Source organism: Cryptomeria japonica, chromosome 2 (assembly GCF_030272615.1).
Source record: "Cryptomeria japonica chromosome 2, Sugi_1.0, whole genome shotgun sequence".
NCBI lineage: Eukaryota > Viridiplantae > Streptophyta > Pinopsida > Cupressales > Cupressaceae > Cryptomeria > Cryptomeria japonica.
The window spans coordinates 65,036,109-65,058,173 of NC_081406.1; the positions used below are offsets into that span (position 1 = coordinate 65,036,109).

General features: G+C 36.7%; 1 protein-coding gene across 9 annotated transcripts in view; it reads right to left on the reverse strand.

Annotated features, from left to right (window-relative positions):
- The window catches only part of LOC131060522 (uncharacterized), a 90,697-nt gene that overhangs the window by 47,975 nt on the left and 20,657 nt on the right, over positions 1–22,065 (reverse strand). For 8 of the 9 annotated variants that reach the window (XM_057993763.2, XM_057993762.2, XM_057993761.2 and 5 more), the window contains one exon: positions 552–677. The gene's annotated coding sequence lies outside the window, so the exon portion shown is untranslated. Of the gene's footprint in view, positions 1–551; positions 678–1,588; positions 1,610–22,065 lie in introns of those variants that run through there. The other variant, XM_057993767.2, reaches the window with a different exon arrangement.

The following is a 22,065-nucleotide window of genomic DNA, read 5'->3' on the forward strand; positions in this document are numbered from 1 at the left end:
TAAGACACAACAATACACATATTTCAATGTCACAAAATTCTTCAAAATTCTAGCATATGCATCAGTCATCTACATTCTCAGTAAGGATATTCTAGTAATAAAAAGCTTAGACAAACATAGTATTATCCTAAAGAAAACAAAAATGTTGCTTAGGTTATTTTCTTCTCTATGCAACGGAAGGAATGAACTCCTAAATGTACAACTTTCTTTGCTAATATAAAGGCTCTGTGGGCAGGCAGTCCTATAGAATGCCGTTCCTCTTGGCCTGGTCTGGTTGATGGCTTTTCCCACTCTCTTGTGTGTATTGTATCTCTTTGTTTTTTGGCCAAGTTAGACTGTTTTGTACCATTTACTGCTTCACCAGGTTTATAATAAAAAGAAAGGCTCTGTAGTCAGCATGGCAGAAGATCTCAAGAATGAAGTCCATCATTAATTCAAGCATCTCATTTATTGAAGGCAATGGAAATCATTTACTAAATAGCATACACGCACTGCTAATTCAAAGAGACTACCAATTCATTTGATATATCAGATCTTAAATTTATGCTTACCTCTTTCACCCAGACAGCTTCCACATTCAAATTGGGAGCTTCTCGGATTTGCCAAACAGTGTGTATGCCCTCAGAGAGATTCCTTCCTAGGCACAGTTCTCGGGCAAATCCCATATTCAAGAATGGCTGCAATAACAACAAAGAAAAAAGAATGAAAAATCATGAAAACAAAAGAATTCAAGAAAAGTCAGAGCGCAAAACCTTATTTTTCTAAACCATAAACATTGCCAAAAAGAATCTTTAATTTATTTTAGGACCTAATGAATTTAGCATTCAGCATTTCTATGTGAGAGGATAACAGCTCCTGTGTTCATATACGGTCTTAATTTTACCATATGTCCATTAGCAATGAACTCATAATGCTTAGAACTACAAATGTAAAATTCAGTAGCCTGTTTTGCACCCGCATTTAGATGAAATTGCACAGATAGTTTATTTATGTTCAAATACTCTCAAATTTACTCATCATAAATCCTTGAACCTAAATGTACCAGGTAAATTGGAACATATGACCTACAATACACTTGCAAAAGCAGAGAAAAACAGCAATTCAAATGACGGAGAGCCTCAAATAGACACTGACATACTTTGCAAACTAGTTGCAACCAATTCTGGCACTTTATAGATATGAAAGCCTTCAATAAGACTCAAAACCAGACTATAGTTATTAGCATACAAAATAGTGACAAAAAACTTGTAGGTGCACCCTACTCTTTAAGGAAAATTAAGATATGCCATCTATACACTAAGGAGTTGTACGCATTTCCTTTGATTGAAATCTCATGCCAATTACCAAATAAGAAGTTAAAACAACAAGAAAAAATGCCATAAAATGAGGGAGCCAAAAAATAATAAATTTGAGTGTTGTTGCAACCTATCCACAAATGTCTTGAAAATTTGAACAATAGGCAAAAAATGCAAAACACTAGGAAATGAACAATCAAGTATAAACAGATAAATACAAAATCCCATAAAGTGAATAAGTAAACATTAAAGGAACCATAGTTTGCATACTTGCCGAGTATGTGAGTACTCACAGGAATTTTTATGCAGCAAGAAATTAGCAGGTAAACTCGCGCCTACAGACTTCCGAAAACTCATCTGAAACTCGCACAAAAATGGCCGAAAACTCGCTGCTAAGTCACCAAAAACCCATGGCAGATTTACGTGGCTAAAACGTGATAACGCACTTTTTTGGCTTGATTTATCACAGTTTTTTCCTATAAAACCCTAGTCAGAGGAAATGAAAAATACACACAGCAGCAAGTTAGCAACGACTCCTTCAGCGCAGTTAGCCATAGCGACGACGTCTAGGGCATGCAGTCACAAAAAAAAATTTCCCTATGTTTTCATTAATCTGCATTTCAGAATCTACGATTTTCTATGGGTTTTTTTTTTAATATATAGAAATCTACACTTTTTAATTAATCTCAAAACTAAAAGTCAGTTTATTTTCCCATCGATAGTATTTTTTAAAATTTCAATGTTAATCAATTATCAATTAATCTTAATGTACAAAAATATTGATTGTTCATTGTTCATTGTTTTATTGTAATTTTAAATTTTAAATGTATATTAATGGTTTCATATTGTTTAAAATTTTAAATGTTCATATATTTAATATTGTTTAAAATTTTGAATGTATATATATTTAATATGGTTTTAACTTTTAATATTGTATCCAGATACTATCCAGCTTCGTATGATGATATCCATATGTATTGAACAATCAAATTTAATAGAAAACACTTCCTCATGGTTTTTAGACTCATTTGATACATTTTGTAATTGACTTTTGCAAAAATAAAAAAAAAATTATAAGAGATTTTAGTTGCCGAGTCAAAAAATTTGGGCTTGCCGAGTACTCTCTGAGTCCAAGTATGCAATCTATGAAAGGAACGCTAATTAATAGAATTTTAAACATTAAAGGGTCATAGTTATAAACTTGAAGGATCAAATGGGTTGTGGCATAATACCATCAACCCTTGACCATTATCGGCCTCTGTCTAAGGATAATCAAAATAAATGCTGAAAACAGCTGAGTCACATTTTGAATGCCCTTAATATTGAAAACTCTAACTGTAATGGAATTTTGAGACATTAGATTTCCACAGTCCATAATGATTTTTGTGCTTGGCTTCTGGATTCAATTAAATTTTGCATAATAGAATTGTTAGAAAGGCACAATACCATCAACCCTTGACCATTATTGGCCTCTGTCTAAGGATGATCAAATTAAATGCTCAAAACAGTTGAGTCACATTTTGAATGCCCTTAATATTGAAAACTCTAGGTGTAATGGAGTTGTTAGAAAGGCACAATTAATTTTCTTTTTTGCCAAATTTTGAATTTGTTTCAAATGTGATGTAAAGATATTTGTCCTTGCCTTGCTTTATAATCATAATCTCAAGTATTTTATTCAAAGTAGTTCCAAGCCTCCAACAATTTGAGCATAACTTGAAAGGTCAAATTCTACTACTAGCCCAGCCCAAATTCCCATAAAAATCACTTTATCTAAAGTGAGCTTAACATATGAGCCTTCCACATTCCAATCTTATATATTTCGTATCCAAAGACACCCAATCCATATTCAATTCAAAAGATTCAATCAAATGCAGGAAAATAATTCCCAACATATTAAGTTCAATTCTTGTGATTGGAATTTCTCCCATTTCTTTAACATCTATTTTCAATTCTTGATTGTCCCGACAAGTACACCATTTTCTAAGCCAAGATACTCTTCACACTACTTCTTGTTTTCTGAAAAAATAGAGGAAAGGATTGTCACTAATCTGTTAGCAATTGCCTTTTTTGTAATTTTTATACACAGTCACTTGCCTGAAAGCATCAAATGCCTCAACCTATTGTTTTTGGTATCAAACTAAACACTATACCATTAATTTTGTGTCTTTACCCTAGATTATTGCACAACATGTAGTAAATGATTGCATATTGTGGACCAAAACAATGGAAAAATAATGAAGTACTAAGTTGCATGAGAGCATAGGTAGACAAACATACAACATCATGGGAGATATAAGCTCAATGATCTATACATTTAGTTCACCATAAAAATTAAAAAATTGAGTACATCCATGCTACCAGCATTGGTCACCAATAGCACAAAATCATGGGAATCCAAAACAATTGGTTTCCATTTTTCCACATCAAGTTCACTTGCTCGTTCTAAGCACAACTCAAAGCAATGATGCTTGCTATTGGTGTCAATGGAGTATATTACCTAAATAGTTCCTAGCAACGCCTCTCATGTACATTATGCATCATTGTATCGTTATTGTTGATGTGAAAGGGGTGTTCTACCAAGCTAGTTCATCACCTAGATCCTCTTCACACATGTTACTTAAGTTTACTAGGGTCCACAAGATAGCTATCACTTTATGTCTCGAGTAATAAGATTAAGACACATGTTATAATCTTATGCAAACCTGTGTTCACCTTGGCCCATATAACCGAGGGGTCTCCTTTGTAATCTCAATTCATTCAAGTGATCTATTATTTGCATCCTTTGATAGAATGACATTATTCTTTCATAGATGATCTCTCTTGTGCTTTCATGAAGTGCCTAGATCTTGGGTTGACTATAAATGGTATCAGAGGTTGTGGGATTGGTTCTTATTAGTCTTATTTCAGAAATCTAGGTTGCAAATCTTGGTAGATCTTGAAAAGTTGAGTATGCTCTTCTCTTACATTGAATGATGATTTGTAGAATCAGAAAAATTTGATAGAAATACCAAATTTAGGGGTTTCTTCTTTGTGGCTTTGTATTGCAGGTCAAAATCGGAGATTGCCGATGCAAATCTAAGCTCACCATTGAGTTCAAAAGGTTTAAAAAAGTCAGTTTTGCCTCTTGTTTCATCCAAACTGGAAATCTATGGCCAGATCTATGAGGGTTTGAAGCTGGGAGGTGGTTGCCAGATCCAGAAGGTAACTGCCATTTTGGAGAATTTTGGGCCAAAACAAACCCTGCCATCATGTTCAAAAGGTTCAAAAATGTATAAATCTACTATCAAATCATCAAAATCCAAGCACTTCACCTGGAGCCTAAGGAAAAAACCACCCTACTTCGCCAAACCTACGATCATCATAAATGCACTTGCACAGGCGCATGTCAACAGCTGGTACAGTTCGCTGGCAGACAAAATTAACTTTTTATCTTTTTTTTCAAAAAAATTTTAATTTTACAAAATCAAAAAGGAAAAGTTTTGCAAACCTATGCGGTACCCACAAGTACAGCATGCCCAAAATTCACAATGTGTCGCACTGCCATTTACTGCACATTGTCCCACTTCCACACCGTCAACTAAAGATTCCACAAAATATTCACAAAAGATTCCTCCAACATTGCCAAAGGAATATTCTATTTGACAACAGCATATTTTTATATTTTTTTCAAAAAACTTTAATTTTAAAAAATCAAAAAGGAAAAGTTTTGCAAACCTATGCAGTACCCACAAATATAGCATGCCCAAAATCCACCATGTGTCGCTCTGCCATTTGGTGCACATTGTCCCACTTACACACCAACGGCAACAAAAGATTCCACAAAATATTCACAAAAGATTCCTCCAACATTGCCAAAAGAATATTCTATTTGACAACAGCATATTTCATCCAGTCGCTGAGTAAGAGAATATTTCATCAAGCGAAGGGATTATTCCATCGAAAGGGAGGCCTGACATCATCATTTCGCCTGCTGAAATCAGCAAGACAACCTCCCAACTTGCCAACCTCTCCATTTGAATTTTTGTTTTTGCAATTCGATTTCAAAGGCCCATAACTCAGGCTCAAGACCTTTTTCTGTTTATTTTTTTTCTTTCAGATACAATTTCATGTTCTTTCCAGTAGTGCAATTGATTTTTTATTTTAAAGCCTGGTTTTTCTAAAAATTGCAGATTCTCACAAGCGTTGTTGAGCAGTTATCATTTTAAGAACTTCCGAAGCTTCATTCTTGCTCCTATAGTAACATTTTTGGATATCGTTTTTTGAAAGTGCATGATTCTTTTTGATACTTTGTAGTGGTGTGATAAAATTAATCCCATTCTATATAGAAATTGTTTGAGCTTGTGGCCAAATTTGGCATCTGTATGTACCAAGACCAAGTCTAGCTTGTAGTTTTTGGCATCTAGAACCTGTAATCACACTAAGTATAAAGTGTTAAATCATATTTTGTTTGGGGGGTTCTTGATTGAGCAATCTGAGGGAGTAATCTTGTGGTGGTTGATTGCATTCTTTTTGCTTGTTGTGTGTTCATACAATGGGTAATCTCAAATTGAACTCCTAACTCCATATATTTATGCATAATGAAGAAAATCAGTATGGAATTATATCTCATGGGAAAAGGTTTTATCTTGGCTATCTAAAGGAAACAATTTCTCAACCTACTAATCCTAATGGATTGACAAGATGGGAGATCGAACGTGAAGAAAACACATGGATATGTATGTTCGTTAGTCTCTTTTGATTTGCAATTTCATATTAAATCATGTAAAACACCTAAGAAGGCTTGGGAGAGTTTCAAAAAATTATATGGTAAAACTGATAGGATTAAAGGATATCAGATTGACAATGATTTGATGTATCTTGATCCAAAAGGTTTTGACTACATCCAAGATTGCATATCCAAAATCAAACAGCTAAGAACACAACTAAAAGATTGCAATATTGGAAAGGAGGATTTACAATTGATTCTAAATGCGTTATCTAAGCTTGGTCCTAAGTATTGTAATGTCCCCTTTTGGGATTTACCTTAATTTAGTCCTGAATCAACAATTCTAACTTAAAATGGGAATTCTAATACATTTATAAATATAATTTAATTGATTCTAAAGACATTTTACTATTAAATTTAAATCATAATGCTAAGAATAATTTTAGAAGATGGAACTTATCTTGATAACTTTCTCTGGCTTATGCTGATCATAAACCTCCTCATAAACTGATTATCATCTCCTTACAAACTGCTCTAGACCTCTGACAATCTCCTCATAAGTCTTTCATAAAATTCTTCACTATCTCCTCCTATATTATATATCAATTTCCATATACTCAGAAATCTCTCATTGCACATAACTTGTTTTACCTTTCAATGTGGAGCATCAATATAGTATTGGGTTCTTCTGATCAGTGATATGAACTTCCGCGACAGCATGTGTTATTCTCCGTTATGATCCTGTATGATGATATGAGCCAATCGATCTGAAAGTAGTATGCTGCTTCAGATCCTTCTCCTTCCAATAATGGTTTGATAGGATATTGACTATCGTTGTTCCTGATATTTAACTCCTCCTGCTTATGCGATGAATTCTGGTCCAATTATGATCCTTAAGGAATCAGTTAAATGCTGATTCAGATTTTTGCTAATGTATTTGTACATATGAAATGGGTGGAGTCTTCCTTGATCTGTAACGTCAGCTCCTCATGCATCCGTGTTTGGTATTTCTGCCGTTCTACTGGAGCACTCAAATTTGAATAAAATATAAATATAAATTCTTCCATCTTCCAGTCCTAATCCCCCATATATTCTAATGCAATCCTCCTCCTTATAATTTGCAAATGGATATGATGCCTCCAAGAGACGTGTCTATTGTTTCTTCAGAACAATTATTTATCGATTATACTCCTTAACATAATCGCTGCATAACCATATATAGTCACTGTTATCTTAAAACATAATAATTTATGGTCCCCATGTTAATCCTCTTCATAGCCAAATCAGGTTTGGTACACAATCAATTATTTATTATAATTGCTGTATTTAATTATCACATATGTCGACTCTGCCTTGGTCAACATTCTTTGACCGCTCCTTATTAACCTTCATACTAGGGGTAGTGGTTATCTTTATCCATTTACAAATCACACCCTTAAATAATTGATGCTTGTTATCGGATCTGTTATCTTTAATCCCCGTCGCTATTATGGTTGCTAGTTGATAGTCTCGGGTACTTTCTTAGCGGTGATTCTTAGTCTTCAATGATCAGGCCTTTATTTGTTGTGTTCCTAAGCATTGGTCGATACTTTTAATGAATACTTCTTTGTTGATTTAATGTATGTTTCTATTACAGATTGCAGCCTAACTTATTGCTTATTAATGTAAATGATATTCAATTTACATTCAATATGCAAGTTATATTCTATCTTATTATTTTGTTTTCTCTATTACTGAATTATTATATAAATCTGATTGTCTTCTTTTATGTGGCAGGAGAGGAGGAGCATTTATAAACTTCAATGTCCATTCTCACACATTTCATTTGGTATATACAGTGGGCTGGGTACGGTCAAGCGATGCCTTGACCGGCCATGTCTTTTGGACATGGCCGATCAAGACATCACTTGATCGTGCCCCCTCACGATAATGGTGCATGGCATTTTATTTACCAACCGGTGCATATTAAAACACCCGATAATTATCGGTGGTGCATGGTTATATTAACACCCGATATAATTATCGGTGGTGCATGGTTATATTAACATTATCTTTTACACCCGATATAATCGGTGTATGCCAAACGGTGTATCCTTAACACCCGATATAATCGGTGTGAACATAGACTAATCTCAATATCAAACGATAGTCTAACCGATAATCGTTAAGTCTTATTTGCAAGAGTTAACTCAATTTGTCAATCGGTGAATATGAATAGATTATCAAATTTGGATACTATGATAATGAATAGTTAATATAAAGGGAATGTTTATCAATTGAATGCTTGAGTTTATTCATTTTAATAATCGATATGATAAATGATTGAATGAGAGACTTCATTTATCTCTCATTCAATCATTTATCTTACCGAAGCTATCTATACATTAACAATTATTATCACTGGCTGTGTGAGAGTCAACCATATTGATCGTTGTTGCTGCTCTTATCAAACATATGAAACACAAAGATAGATGATGGAGTCGGTCTTGAGATAATCTCTACCCTTTGTCTTGAAATAGACCATCACTATAATAAACTTCCAATAATCGATGGATCTAATTAATCTTCTTTGAATCCTTATGTCTTTCTATTAATGAAGTTACTAAATCTCATCTTCTTACTAAGTTGACCATTTTTAATAATTATTGTTTGTCTTCCAAGCATTATCATTCTAATAAGGAATTGCTATTATTGAAGTCTTATAAATCACTGCATTGGAGAGTTGTTAATTATACTATTTATCATTGATAAATCAATCATTTAATCATGAATGAGTTGCTGCCTTTAGACATTCTAATCACTATTCTTAATCACTGAGTTTTTAATAATGCTTGATCTTAGTCATTTGTCTTTTGTATCATTCATAAAGATAATACAAGGAGCTTTCTCAATATTAACAATACTTGACGGAGTGTTGTTTGGGGACATCACAAGTATTCAGTGTTTGTTTTTGGCTTTCATACCCATCGGCTTTCTATGCAAGCATCATATGATGATCCTAAGTTTGATGATTTTGCAAATCTCCTAATCCAAGAGGAAGCAAAGTTAATTCAAATGGCTCTAATCAAGTCTTCTAAACCACAAGCATTGGTGGCTAGTGAATCAAAGGTACAAAAAGCATCAGGGAGTCCTAATAAGAAGCTGTTGGTAAACAGATTTGCCACTGCAGATTTCAATGTGACTCATCCAACGAGCAGTGATAAATGTCCTAACAGTTGAAGAGATTGCTATGACATTGCAATCTTCCCTTCATTTGAGAGGGACAGCTCCCTTGAATGATGAGGTATTTAGGATTTTCATTACTTTTAACTTGAAAGTACAAAAACGTGAAATAGAAAACTAAAGAAACTGATTAACAGAAACCCTACTGGTAGACATACGAACACCAAATAGGACTTCATGATTGATGACAAGTTACAAGGGGGTTTTACCATAATATATGTTTTAATATGCAATGACAATGAAAGAAGGGTAATAAATCTCGACGTACGAGGGTATGAGTAACTCCATCACACTCAAACTAAGATACCAAAGCCTAATTGTGTTTCATTACACCAAATGCATAGATTATAAAGTGTTTCAATAGATAACAGATGATTTCAACCAAGACATAAAGGGATTACAAATTTGACATACAAAAAACAAGTAATAATAACTCAAAATGCATCCAAAACATACGAGCCAAATGCATTCTATATTATTTTTATGAGAATATACAATCTCATAAACCCTTTCTATGCAAAGTGTGAATACAAAAGTTACCAAAAAGTCTCTCTGAAAATTCCTCCAGAGTTTCCCATCTGTTAATGTCCCCTTTACATTTAAACTCGCCTTGTATTTATAGACCTCTTCTTGATAACCACCTATAACTACCTAGCAACTACCTTCACAATTTTGAGAAAATAAAATAAGCTTCATTTTAGTTAGATTTTTCTCATTTTTTTGTGTGAACAAAGCTTATTTTCTAACCTTTTACAAATATGTGACAAAAGTGACTTTTACAAGACCATCTTAGCATCAAGGTAGTTGACAACATAAAACTTATATCTTTCTTAATCATTAATGCAAAGAAATATTCATTCAACAACTTGTCTTTGAGGACATGTGCTTGAACTATATTTAATGACCATCCTTTCCTTCAATGGAACTCAATTATCATTCCCTTTGCAAGCTCTAAATTAAAGAAACTCTTTTTTCTTCATGCTTTTATACACATCCACTGCTCCAAAGTACCAGGCATTATAATATCAAGGGTCAATTCACAATGCACTTCGAATAACAATTGATCTCATTTTCAAACTCCTCCATAGCAACATATTTATGGCCAAAAGAGTATAAGCATAAGTAAAATGAGAATCAATCTAGATAGTCTGTTGGAATGTTTTCAAGACAGTCTCATGATCTTTTTCATAAACTATAGCAATTGCCTAAGGCACATTAAGCCCAAGGAGATAAACAATCAATTGCATTCAATTCCTGAGCTAGGTATCTCAATTTCATTTCCTCCTTCATATGCCTGCCCTCATTGCATCCCATGAGATGACATCTTTCTGAGATATTATGTCAAACAATTCAAGTGCTTTGTCTATGATTTCACATTTTACATGTGTATCTAATAAGACACTTGTACATACAGCATCTGACAAAAATATCTATTATGTCATGCTTTGAAGGATGTCCCTTTGTTCATATTGGATATATGATAGAGCGCATATTATTATATTGCAAGCCTATTTTTTAGATTGTTTCATTTAACAACACCAATAATCTCCACAAGAACATTCTTTTTGTTTAAAATGACGGAAATGGTTCACACCACAATGTTGGAGATGAATTTAGATGCAGTTTAGCAATCAAAACATACTCAAAGGTTCTTAACAAATCTAATAGTTGTTCTATTACATCCCTATTTCTTAATTTTGGAAAAGCTTATTATGCTTTGTTATGATTAATCAATGCCGTTGTTTATTCTTCTATGAATGAATTGCTATCAGAAAGGAAATAATTTATGGAGTTATTTAAATTAGTAGCAAATTATGAATTTGACCAAACGGTTAAGATGTGACTAACTAAATTTTTCTTGTGACCAAGTGTTTGCAAGAACCTCAACACCCTCAGGAGGGAGGGAGAGTATCATCAAGGAGAGGGTTGCAAATATTAGAAAAGAACATTGCCAATGAGTCTTGGGTCCAGTTAATCGGACATATGCTTGAGCATCTTGGCCTTGGTAGAGTAAGGTTTGTACCACATTATTGTTGATGTTGACCTAGAGTCATCATGTCACCCTTGTACCAACGGGTGGTCAGGTATCCTTGGTCTGAATCTATTTTCTTGATGTGGTGTTTATCTTGTTAATTGTATCTCTTTTTATTGATTGTTGGATATAAGTGTGTGTGCGTGTGTGTGTGTATTCCTTGTTGCCTCCGTAGGCATTTTTATTGATTGATGTGCTGAGGGATATATTCATACCCACACACATACGTTGATAACATACATATATGGATATGAATATATCCATTTTTTGCTTTGGTTGTGTGTAAGTATGCGAAGTATTGCATTATTGTTTAGCACCTTATTTTGAAGACCACCGACAACAAGTCGAGGTGGCCACCATCTTGGTGGCGAAGGTCTTCTTGTATAACTATTGGAACATTACGTCTTGGCGTCGATGCCTAATCACCGAGCTTGCTGGGCATTAGCACAGCATTGCTATTTATATTGCAATGGAACCAAAGTTTGGGGTTGTTGTCTTGGTGATACGAAACATCTTTGTTGTGGCTCTGCAATTCTTTATACTTTTTTGTTTTCGTGCTTGTTGGGGAAAAGAGGTTTGGGGTGACCATTTTGAGTCACTATTGTGCATGGGTGATAGTTTGGAAGCTCTGTTGCATTGAATGATAACCAAGCCGAATGCTACGAGCTCGGCGAAATTCTTGGGATTCTCTATCGAATTCTCAGGCAAGAGAAATGTTTTCCTTATCTCTATTTTTCTTCTTGTTTATCTTAAGCTAGCTCTTTAGTCTATATTCTATGATTTATCTGAGTCGCGAAGTATATGAAGCTATTATTTTTCTTGTTGAAATTAGATAAGGAGGCCTTATTCCTTGTTAATACTATTCTGTTACATCATGACTGTTATTAGATCAAGGAGGCTATATTCCTTGTTAATACTATTTTGTTACATCATGATTGTTATTAGATTAAGGAGGTTGTTTCCTTGTCAGTATTGTTATGTTAAGTCATTGTAGATGTAGATCAAGGCAGACCGTGTCCTCTAGCTAGCCCTGTTCTGTTGTTGTTTGTGATTGGAAGCCAAACTCAATTCTGGAACAACTGACCATGAGCAGCATGAAATATTTTGTCAGAACCGGATCATAGTATGACAATTCTGCACCCTAAGCTAATTAAGAACCTTATGTTCGCCTCTCTAAGATTGGGTTAAACCTTAACCTTTTTAAATTGTTTACCAGTGATCAGTTGGACCCTTGAGTAAGTTGCAAGTACGCAACTCTTCTTTTAATAAGCCGAGTAAGGGTGGTGAACATGGACTACACTCTCTGTGCTATTTATGAAACCTTGGCCAAGGTGGCGCAGCAGTTAGCATGTGTCTATCAGTTCATAAGAGTCAGATACACTACTAGCCAGAGTGTCATGCAAAGTTAGGGGCTACCTATAGTGTATGACCGGTTAGTCAGTGTAGATTCTAAACACTAGGCTCAGACGCTCATTGGCATTTATTCTATCTTCTATCTACTTCCCTCGTGGAGGGTCGGGGCCTTCTAGTAGGAAGTGGCACAGGGGACTTTGTTAATGTGTTTTTTATGCACATACGAACACAGAATAAAATACCAAAGTATTTTACCCTCTCTTGAACAAAATCACCTGAGATGCTAAATATCTGATCAACTAAGACGTTTCCAAGGTTTCTACGATCAGTTCTTGACATGTGGGTAACTCAATGGCTCAATGTGATAATGTTGTTTTCACTTGGGGACATACACAATGTTCATACATTAGGGAATCTTTCACGGATTTGGAATTGGAATAAGTGTGCTGACAACTTAGGATTTTGCAATGAAGCTCTTGATTCTAATCTAACAAAGATTTCTAAAAAAGAGGCAAAAGGAATAGGGTTTAAGAATTCTATTCTAAAGCCTAGAATGCAAGAAAAGGGTGAAAGACTCAATGGAATCCTACTGGGCAAGGTCTCACCATCTAATCGAACAATTTGACACAAGCTCAATGCAATCATCTAAAGGTATATTTCAAAGATGTTCAAATCATTACTATCAAACATTGATTACCATTCAAGTTAATGCATAACAATGGACGTATAACAATTGAAGTTAAGTGTGTATAAAACTCCAGTTGACCAAGCAAGGCACACTTACAATCAACAAGAGGCTAGTGGTATGGACTAAATGGATTCCACACAAATGCATTCAACAAATTTCCTTCATTCAATCTAACAATAATTGAAAGCAAATTCTAATCTAATTTGAAGGCAATATGAACCACAAATGCATGCAACACTTAAACAAAAATCACCATCAATTCGATGAATTGTATTCAAATCTGCAGCATATAACCAACAATTCTCAAAAATATCCCTTACAAATGATAGGCAAAGGGGTTTATATAGAGCCTCAAAAGAAATGAATGGCCAAGATTCATTTAAAATCAAGGGCCAAGATCATGCCAACAATGCCCTAAAGTTGCCCTAATTAGGGTTTACATCAAAAATGGAGCCACCAGCATATGGCCCAATGAAATGACGCCTAATCATCAAGTAGGGAATCTTCTAGAAGATTCTGGCCTACATCTCTTTCTCTCACAGCATAATCCAGGAATCTAGCCAATACAGAATCTAATTCCTCCATGGAAATGCTAGGCAAAACATCTTGTTGAGAATCAATCACATCCAATGCATCGGAGCAAGCATCTAAGGTATTCTTCCAATCTAGCATAAGCTTCTGCGAATTATGGACATGAATCAGCAAGGAAACCAAATCATCCATCTGACTCTTCTTCAAAGAATCCAACTGATTGAAGTATATGAACTTCATTTTATCTCTCAACTCTGCTAAGAGTAGACCACTAGCGTCACTAACATCTACTCCTAATAACTCCTCGATGGATGTCAGGATTTTCGACTGTATCTCTTGAATCAATCCTTCCATCTCAACACAATCCTTCCGTGTATACTCATAAGTGGATTTCTGCATGGCCAATGCACAATACCAACCACAGGAATCATATCTATCTCCATCATGTACAACTTTCTCCCGAACCAACGTGGACATTGGAATTTTCTTCAAAACTCTTAGGCGGGGAATAGACTTCTCCAGAATAGACCGGAAATCCTCCCAAACTCCCTCCAAATACTGTATCTTGAACATGAGTGTCGTTCTATCAAACGCCTGGAAAAACTAAGTAAGGAAATTGTCCGCCTGTTTCTTCACATCTTCAATCCATTTTCCAATTCCAAGAGTGTCTCTCACTGCCTCATAATCAATATGTAGTCCACGATCAACTGCAATAGGGGAAACAAAGGCGGGATTCTCATGCCTTATCCCTGCAATATACTCTCTAAGTCTGATATTCTCCTCCTTATACTTCTCTTTCTCTTCAATTTCCCTATCCACTCGCATTAATTGCATGGACTGTATCATTGAGTTCCTAGAACTTTTGCTCTTTTGTAGTTCGTCCAAGGGCAATCGAAGTGATCTGGAAATCCATAGGAGTAGTTGCATCCATAATCACATCACCGATCGGTATAGCCATCTGCACAATCCGCATTCCACTTTCATCTCTAGCTATGTTTGAAAGTATCTCAACCCTCTTAGGTTCTTTCACCTGATTGCTCTTGGCTAAGTAGTCATCAATATCATCAATAGGTTGTGCTTCTATCATCTTCTTACTTTTCTCCATTCTCTTCATTAGCCAATCAGGAATAGCAGCCATCTCCATCCCGTCATCAAGACACATCTCTCGATCAAGTTAGTTCAATGTCGAGATAACATCATCATCATTGTCCTTAGTTAAATCATACACATTCTTTCCCAAGCTAACCTCCAAAAGGTCAGTGGGAGATCCCGGTTGATCATCATCCTCATTAGGTGGTGCGGGCGTGGCTGTGGCATGCAACTCTTGAGTATTATCTGTTAATATCATTGTGTTTGAACATTGTTCAAATTCCCTGTTTGGTTATGGCATATCAATCTCCTTGATTGATGAGAGACTGAGAGGAGACGAAGGAATACTAGGCTTTTGCTTTTTCTTCTTTACTTCTTCCCCTTAGCCTTAGTTTCTCCTGGTGTATTCTTCCTCCGCTTCGAGGCTTGACTCTCTTCATCTGCATGAATCCTTATATCACTAACTGTCCTCTAATCATCTTCGGAAGAAGAATCCTCCTATTTCATCTTCTCATATGTGATAACACCCATATCTACTAATCTGTTCATTTGCTTGTCTACCCATTCTCTGGAGAAACTTATGACTTCTCTCATCAATTCATTCAAATCTGTCACCTCTGGCCCTGACCAACTAGGCAATAGGATAGACTTCTTCATTTCATTTTCATATTGTGGATGAGTATGATCCCCATCATCCAATACCTGATCAGGAATGAGAAAGAGTTCACACTTTCTCATGAAATCCACAGGCATCTTGGACCACATTCTTCTCTTTATTGCTTGCTCGTCCATCAAGTTGGCCCAATAATCTTCAATGTTCTACTTGTGTATGAATCTATCTCCTCTTATCCTTCCGACCTTCTTGTGCAAATCAAATCTTTGTCTTTTCTTGTATGTTCCAAGGCAATAAAATGCAAGCTCTTCAATCACCGTACTAGCTGCAGCAGCAAATTGGCACACCTCCAATGTTTTTCCTATGGAAATAGGAAAAGTCATCCCAGTTCTATGCTTCTCCTTCTGGATGAAATCAAATTCCAGAAGTTGTCTCATCACCTTCAATAGGATCATTCTGTCTATAGGATACCTAGGAAGCTTGTATGGTTCGGACTAGAATCCCTGAATCCTTAGGTATGTGAAAGTGAGAAACTGTATGTACCATGATCCATATTGTTCAATTAATTTTGTTGCCTCTTTGGACAACCTCTTGTGGATTCCGCCTTGCAACATCCTCGTAATATACATGGTGAATGCATCATTCACCCCCCTGTAATCTTCAACTCTATACATGCTCAATTGTGGATAGCATTCATAACTCTTGTACTGCCCTTGTCCATTCCCGACTTCACCTCTGCATACCAATCCTTTGTATGTGACAAATCGTGCAAGTATATACACAAGGTAAGAAGTCATGGCGAATGACTTGGATCTCTCCACATTTCTCAACTGAAAATCTAGATTGTCGCTGATGATTTTTGACCAAGTGATCATCGTTCCTCTCAAACAATCTTGGATAAAATAGAACATCCATCCATCATATAATGCACCTTGTGGCATCCCCATCATTCGGTTAAGCAGGAATACCAAATCGCTATATTCCTCCTTCAAATCTATGCACATGAGTGTCTTGGGTGCCTTGGAATGATGAGGCCTGAGCTCAATCATCCACTCTTTGTTTATTACTATCTTGCATGCATCTGCCTTCGATTTATACTTTGCCTCATTCTCATCCTTTGTCCTATCCTTCATGTCTGCACTGTGGGGAATTCCGAACACTTCGGCAATCACATCCTCGGCAAGGTAGGCAATGGTCACCCCTTTGGGAGTCTTGATCATTCTGGAGAGAGGATCATAGTGTCCTGCGCACTCCAGAATCAGCTCACTGCACTATATGGATTGTGGAAATCCAGCGGCATGATAGATACCACTCTTCATGATGTTTGCATAGTGTTGTGACGTATTCACACATCGCCCCATTGCAAATGGGGACCCCTACTTTTTTTGCTTTCTGGGGTTTGCTTTCTAGGTTTTTAGGGTTTTGTCTGTTAGCCTTTGCATTTTGAGTATCGCCAGGGGGATCACTAGGATGGCAGGCTCTGCTTGAGCCAGGGGGAGTCAGCAGGTGCTCTAGGTTAGGATTTCTTTGAAAGTCTTCCTTAGGCCTAGTTTTGCTCTTGTTGCTAATAGTGTCTTGTTTGAGTTTCAGGAGGTCAATGAAGCTTGGTGAGTGAATATCATCTTTGAAGATCTGAGTTAGGTCAAATTGGTGAGTGATGAAGTCTGGAATGTCATCCTGATCTTCAAATGTCCTTAAATTTGGCTGTCTAGAATGTCATCCTGATCCTGAAATTTGAGTAAGTCTGGAAAATTGAAGAATCCTCCAAAAATTAGATTTTGCATTATAACTCCTGGAGGTCCGAAACCACTCTCAAACATCCTAACAGTATATATGGAATATAACTTAAAGTATAAGAAACAGAAATGTTTCTTATACTTATATGTTATATTCCATATATGAATCCTGACGGAGGGACCAAAATGTCAAATTTCGCTCCTGACCCTTCCAAAGGGTCCAAAGCGAATTTCAATTTCACTCCTAACCCTTCCAAAGGGTCCAGAGCGAATTCCTCTATAGGACATTCTACTTTGATCCAAACTTAGAACTAACTCATTTCCAGGCATTATTGAGGGCAAAACACTTATTTGGAGTCAAGAAATATGAAAATGAAGTCAGGATTTGAGCATAAGGTGGAATTTCGCTCCTGACCCTTCCAAAGGGTCCAGATCGAAATTCATATGAGACTCTTTTTTCTTCACAAAACCTTGAAGTGAATGCTAACTTGGATTGGAGGATGATCAGGGGAGGTCTAATAAGTTATATCCAAGCCAAAGAAGGGAGGAAAAAGGTGAAAATGAGCCTAAAATGAGAATTTTGCTCCTGACCCTTCCAAAGGGTCCAGAGCAAAATTCACTTTTCCTCTATTTTGCTCTTTGATATGGCCAAGTTTTGGATTTTTGAGGGATGGTTGAGGAGGCTTTGATGCATATTTGCCTTTGAGAAGAGGTTTGAGGCAATGAAGTGGTAGAAATCAACCCAAAAGGAGAATTTCGCTCCTGACCCTTCCAAAGGGTCCAGAGTGAAATTCCCTATAGGTCTTGTCCTTGGCCTAGGTCCAAAGCGAAATCCTCAATTTGACCCCCTATCTTGCCTAAAATGATGAAAACGACCTTGTTTTGAGCTAAAAGGATGGCAAATGGATTTGATTATTGTGAGGAGAAGTGAGTTTGATCAAGCTTGAAGGCAAAGAGAAGCAATTGAGTGTGAAATCAACCTTAGTCAAGAAGTTCGCTCCTAACCCTTCCAAAGGATCCAGAGCGAAATTCCAAGAACACACCCATTTCTTCCTTGTTTGGACTAAGATCTTAGTTCCTTGGGAGTATTTGGAAGTAAATCAGCATGTTTTGCCTTAGGAAGTGAATGAGGGCGAAGGGAATGAAGAATCAAGCCTCAATCTTGAATTTCGCTCTTGACCCTTCCAAAGGGTCCAAAGCGAAATTCCTAAAATCTACCTTTTCCTCTCAATTTTATGTCTAGCCAAGTGTGGATCAAGATAGAAGATGTCCTTAGGCATGGCTTTGAGTTGCTTATGATCACCAAACGTGAAGGAATTGAGCTAAAACTAGAATTTTGCTCCAAACCCTTCCAAAGGATCCAGAGCGAAATTCTTGAAGGACACCTATTTTCCCTTGGAGATGGTCAAATCCTTGGTTTTTATGGCATAGATAGGCGTGGAGTGACGTGTCCTTGCCTTTTGAGGTGGTTTGGAGTTGAAAGAATGAAGAAATGTGCTCAAAATTAGAATTTCGCTCCTGACCCTTCCAAAGGGTCCAGAGCGAAATTCCCAAAATCCCTCTTTTACTTCCATTTTTGTGTCAAGCTAAGTGTGGATCAAGGTAGATTGAGCTTGGAAGGACCCCTAGGAATGCCTTTGAATTGATTGTGGCCACCAATGATCAAGATTTTGAGCTTACTAGGATTTCGCTCCTGACCCTTCCAAAGGGTCCAGAGCGAAATCTTAAATAGGTCTTGTCCCTGGCCATGATTTTTAGCGAAATTCTCCTTTCTAGCCATTTTGAGGGTCAAATAAGTGTTGCATGCATGGGAGAGGGATCCAAAGATGAAAGTCAAAGTATAGAGAGTGAAAAGGATAGACCTTGGGGAAGGAAAACAAGCAAGTCAAGAATTTCGCTCCTGACCCTTCCAAAGGGTCCAGAGCGAAATTCTCAATTTCACCTAATTTGCTCATGATGAAGGTCAAGTGGTGGATTCCTAGGCTTTGGTGGAGAGAAGGCTAGCATATGCTTGTCTTGGAGGCATTTTGGAGTGAAGAAATGATAGAATTTGAGCCTAATTCAGGAATTTCGCTCCTGACCCTTCCAAAGGGTCCAGAGCGAAATCCTTAAAAACTCCATTTTGCTCCAATTTTGCATCAAGCTTGGTATTGGTTGAGATTGAGGGCATCCTTAGACATGCATCAGAGCGAGTATGGTCACAAAGTGAGAAGAATTTGAGCCAAGAATGCAAATTTCGCTCCTGACCCTTCCAAAGGGTCTAGAGCGGAACTCCTAAGTGGTCTAATATTTTGCCTAGGTCCTTGAGCAAAACCTATTCCTTGGCAATTTTGGAGGTTAATGACTTGATCTTGGTGAGGTAATGTTGAGAATGAGGTCTGATTGAGCAACTTTGTCAAAATTCACTCCTGACCCTTCCAAAGGGTCTTGAGCGAAATTCTTATAGGGCCTGTCCCTAAGAAGGATTCTAAGGCAAATTCTATCTCGATGCCTTCTTGTTAATAATTTAAGGTAAGAAATGCTATGAACGGGATAAATATATCATGTGTATTTGATCATCTTTTGGTTTGTGTTGCAAGTGAAAGAAAATCAGGCCAGGACAAGGACGACCTATTCTAAGCCCATCATCATCAAGGACACTCCAAATGGCATGGAGGAAGACTTCAAGTGTTCGAGAAAAGCATTGGGAGATTTCAAGTGTTCAAGGAATTGCAAGCTATCTCCAAAACCTTCACTTTGCCACACTAAGGAACCACAAGATGACAAAGAAAGACTTTGCCAGCACTTCAAGGCGAGATATGCTACCGGAGGAAGAAGACTTGACCATAAGGTAGCCTTATCAAGCACAGGGGAGTCAAGGAAGTACATCATTCATCACGTCAAAAACAGAGGAGGATCAACCAAGTCACAAGCGTTAGACAAGGTGGCATCCCAGCCATCATTCCTCCAATCGGATTGGTCCACCTTAGCATGACCAAATTTCAGTGTACCTAACTTAACAGTGATGGCACAAACTTCGATGTACCTACCCCTGCTTCCTATTGGTCCACACTCATTGAATGTAATTTTCTCATTGGCTAAGGAAGTTTGTTATAACATACCCTAATTAGGGTTTCTATCCTATAATCCTAGCCATTGATTCTAAGTCAATCAGAGCCGTCAATTTGTAAAGGGCTCTCTATATAAAGCCTTGGCTCCTCATTTGTAAGGGTTAACAGTCGAGGAATAGTTAAAGATAGTCAATAATCAGTAGTGGTAGTTCAAGAGCAATTAGCTTTTAGGGTAGAGTAGAAAGAGAAGGCAAAGATTGTTGTCAAGACATTGTTGCAAAAGACATGTAAACTTCATTGAAGAAATGGTGAATTCTATGTGTTGATTCGACAATTTGCATGGTCTCTATACTTCTCAAGTTTAATTTCATGTTATTAGATGAATGGAAGAAATTTGTATGATCAATGGTGAAATTTGTATATCCATACTACTAGCGGTTTGTTGATTGCAAACTTGCCTTGCGTAGTCAACTGGAATCATTCAACTTAAGCTTAACTTCAATTATCGCTTCTTCATTGATATACATCAACCTGATGGTGTCTATGCTTGTAGCGGTGATCTGAACATCATAAAGCTATCCTTAGAAGATCGCACTAACCTTGTGGAGATGATCCTAGCATGTCAAAGCAAAACTTAGTTAGAGTTTCAACAAAGATCATCTATTGCTCCTACATTCTTAGTGTTAGAATTAGATCCTTCTCCAACCCTTATCCTTTTCCCTTTTTTAAAAAATCAAGGATCAGTAAAGACCCACATTCCAGTGATATCCAAAACAAATCAGATGCTCACGTCATCAAATGTAAGTCCCCTTGTGATTCCAGCAAAATCACATCATACCGCAAGAGCTTATCCACACGTAGAGACCCTACATACCAGAACCTTGGAGTTACTCCGATTGATCCTTTGGCAAGATCTTCAGCGGTCGGGAAACTTTGTTCAAGAGAGGATAAGATACCTTGGTATTTTATTCTGCGTTCGCATGTGCATAAAAAACACATCAACACATAGGTAGGAGAGGGAATCTGGTTCTTTGTCCCGAACATCCTTTGCCATATTTGCCCCATATTCAGGAAGTGCATGTTTGTATCTATGATATCCTTCCATCTAGATGACAATTTGGATTCCAGATAGAATCCCTCTTGGACAATCTTCAATTGCTCTTTCCGAACTCCAATCCTGGACTTTGACATGGTACCTGTATGAAGCTGAAAGTCAATAACTTTGGAAAATTTATCCTGATAGCTATTTTCAGAATTAGATAAGTTCTAATTTCTAATTATTGGGACACTTCGTAGGAATGGAAATCAGGAATTTTATCCACATTTCTAACGAATTCTGAAAATAGAATGTAAACGTGATATGAATAGGGTCAAAACCCTCATAAAACTTCTAGAAATCGTCATTTTCAGACTTAACTAAGTCTGAAGAGATTAGCATACTCATAAAATTTATCAAAATTAAGGTTCAAAGGAGTATACCAAATCTGGAAATGTCTTAGGAAAGGTGTGAAAAATCTGATTTTCACTCAAAAAATGTCTAAAGACACCTTTCCAAGCTCACTAATGGCTGCCAGTAAGTCTGAAGACAACCTGCAACACTTAAAATCAGTCACTTAAACAATGTTGCAGCCATGTAGAATGCAAATGCATGATGAAAATAACCTTCCCAAGGTCAAAATAGTCAAATCTGGGCATGAATGGAGGGCTGGTAAAAGAAATCAGTCTGAAGACAAATCTGAAAAATGAGGTTT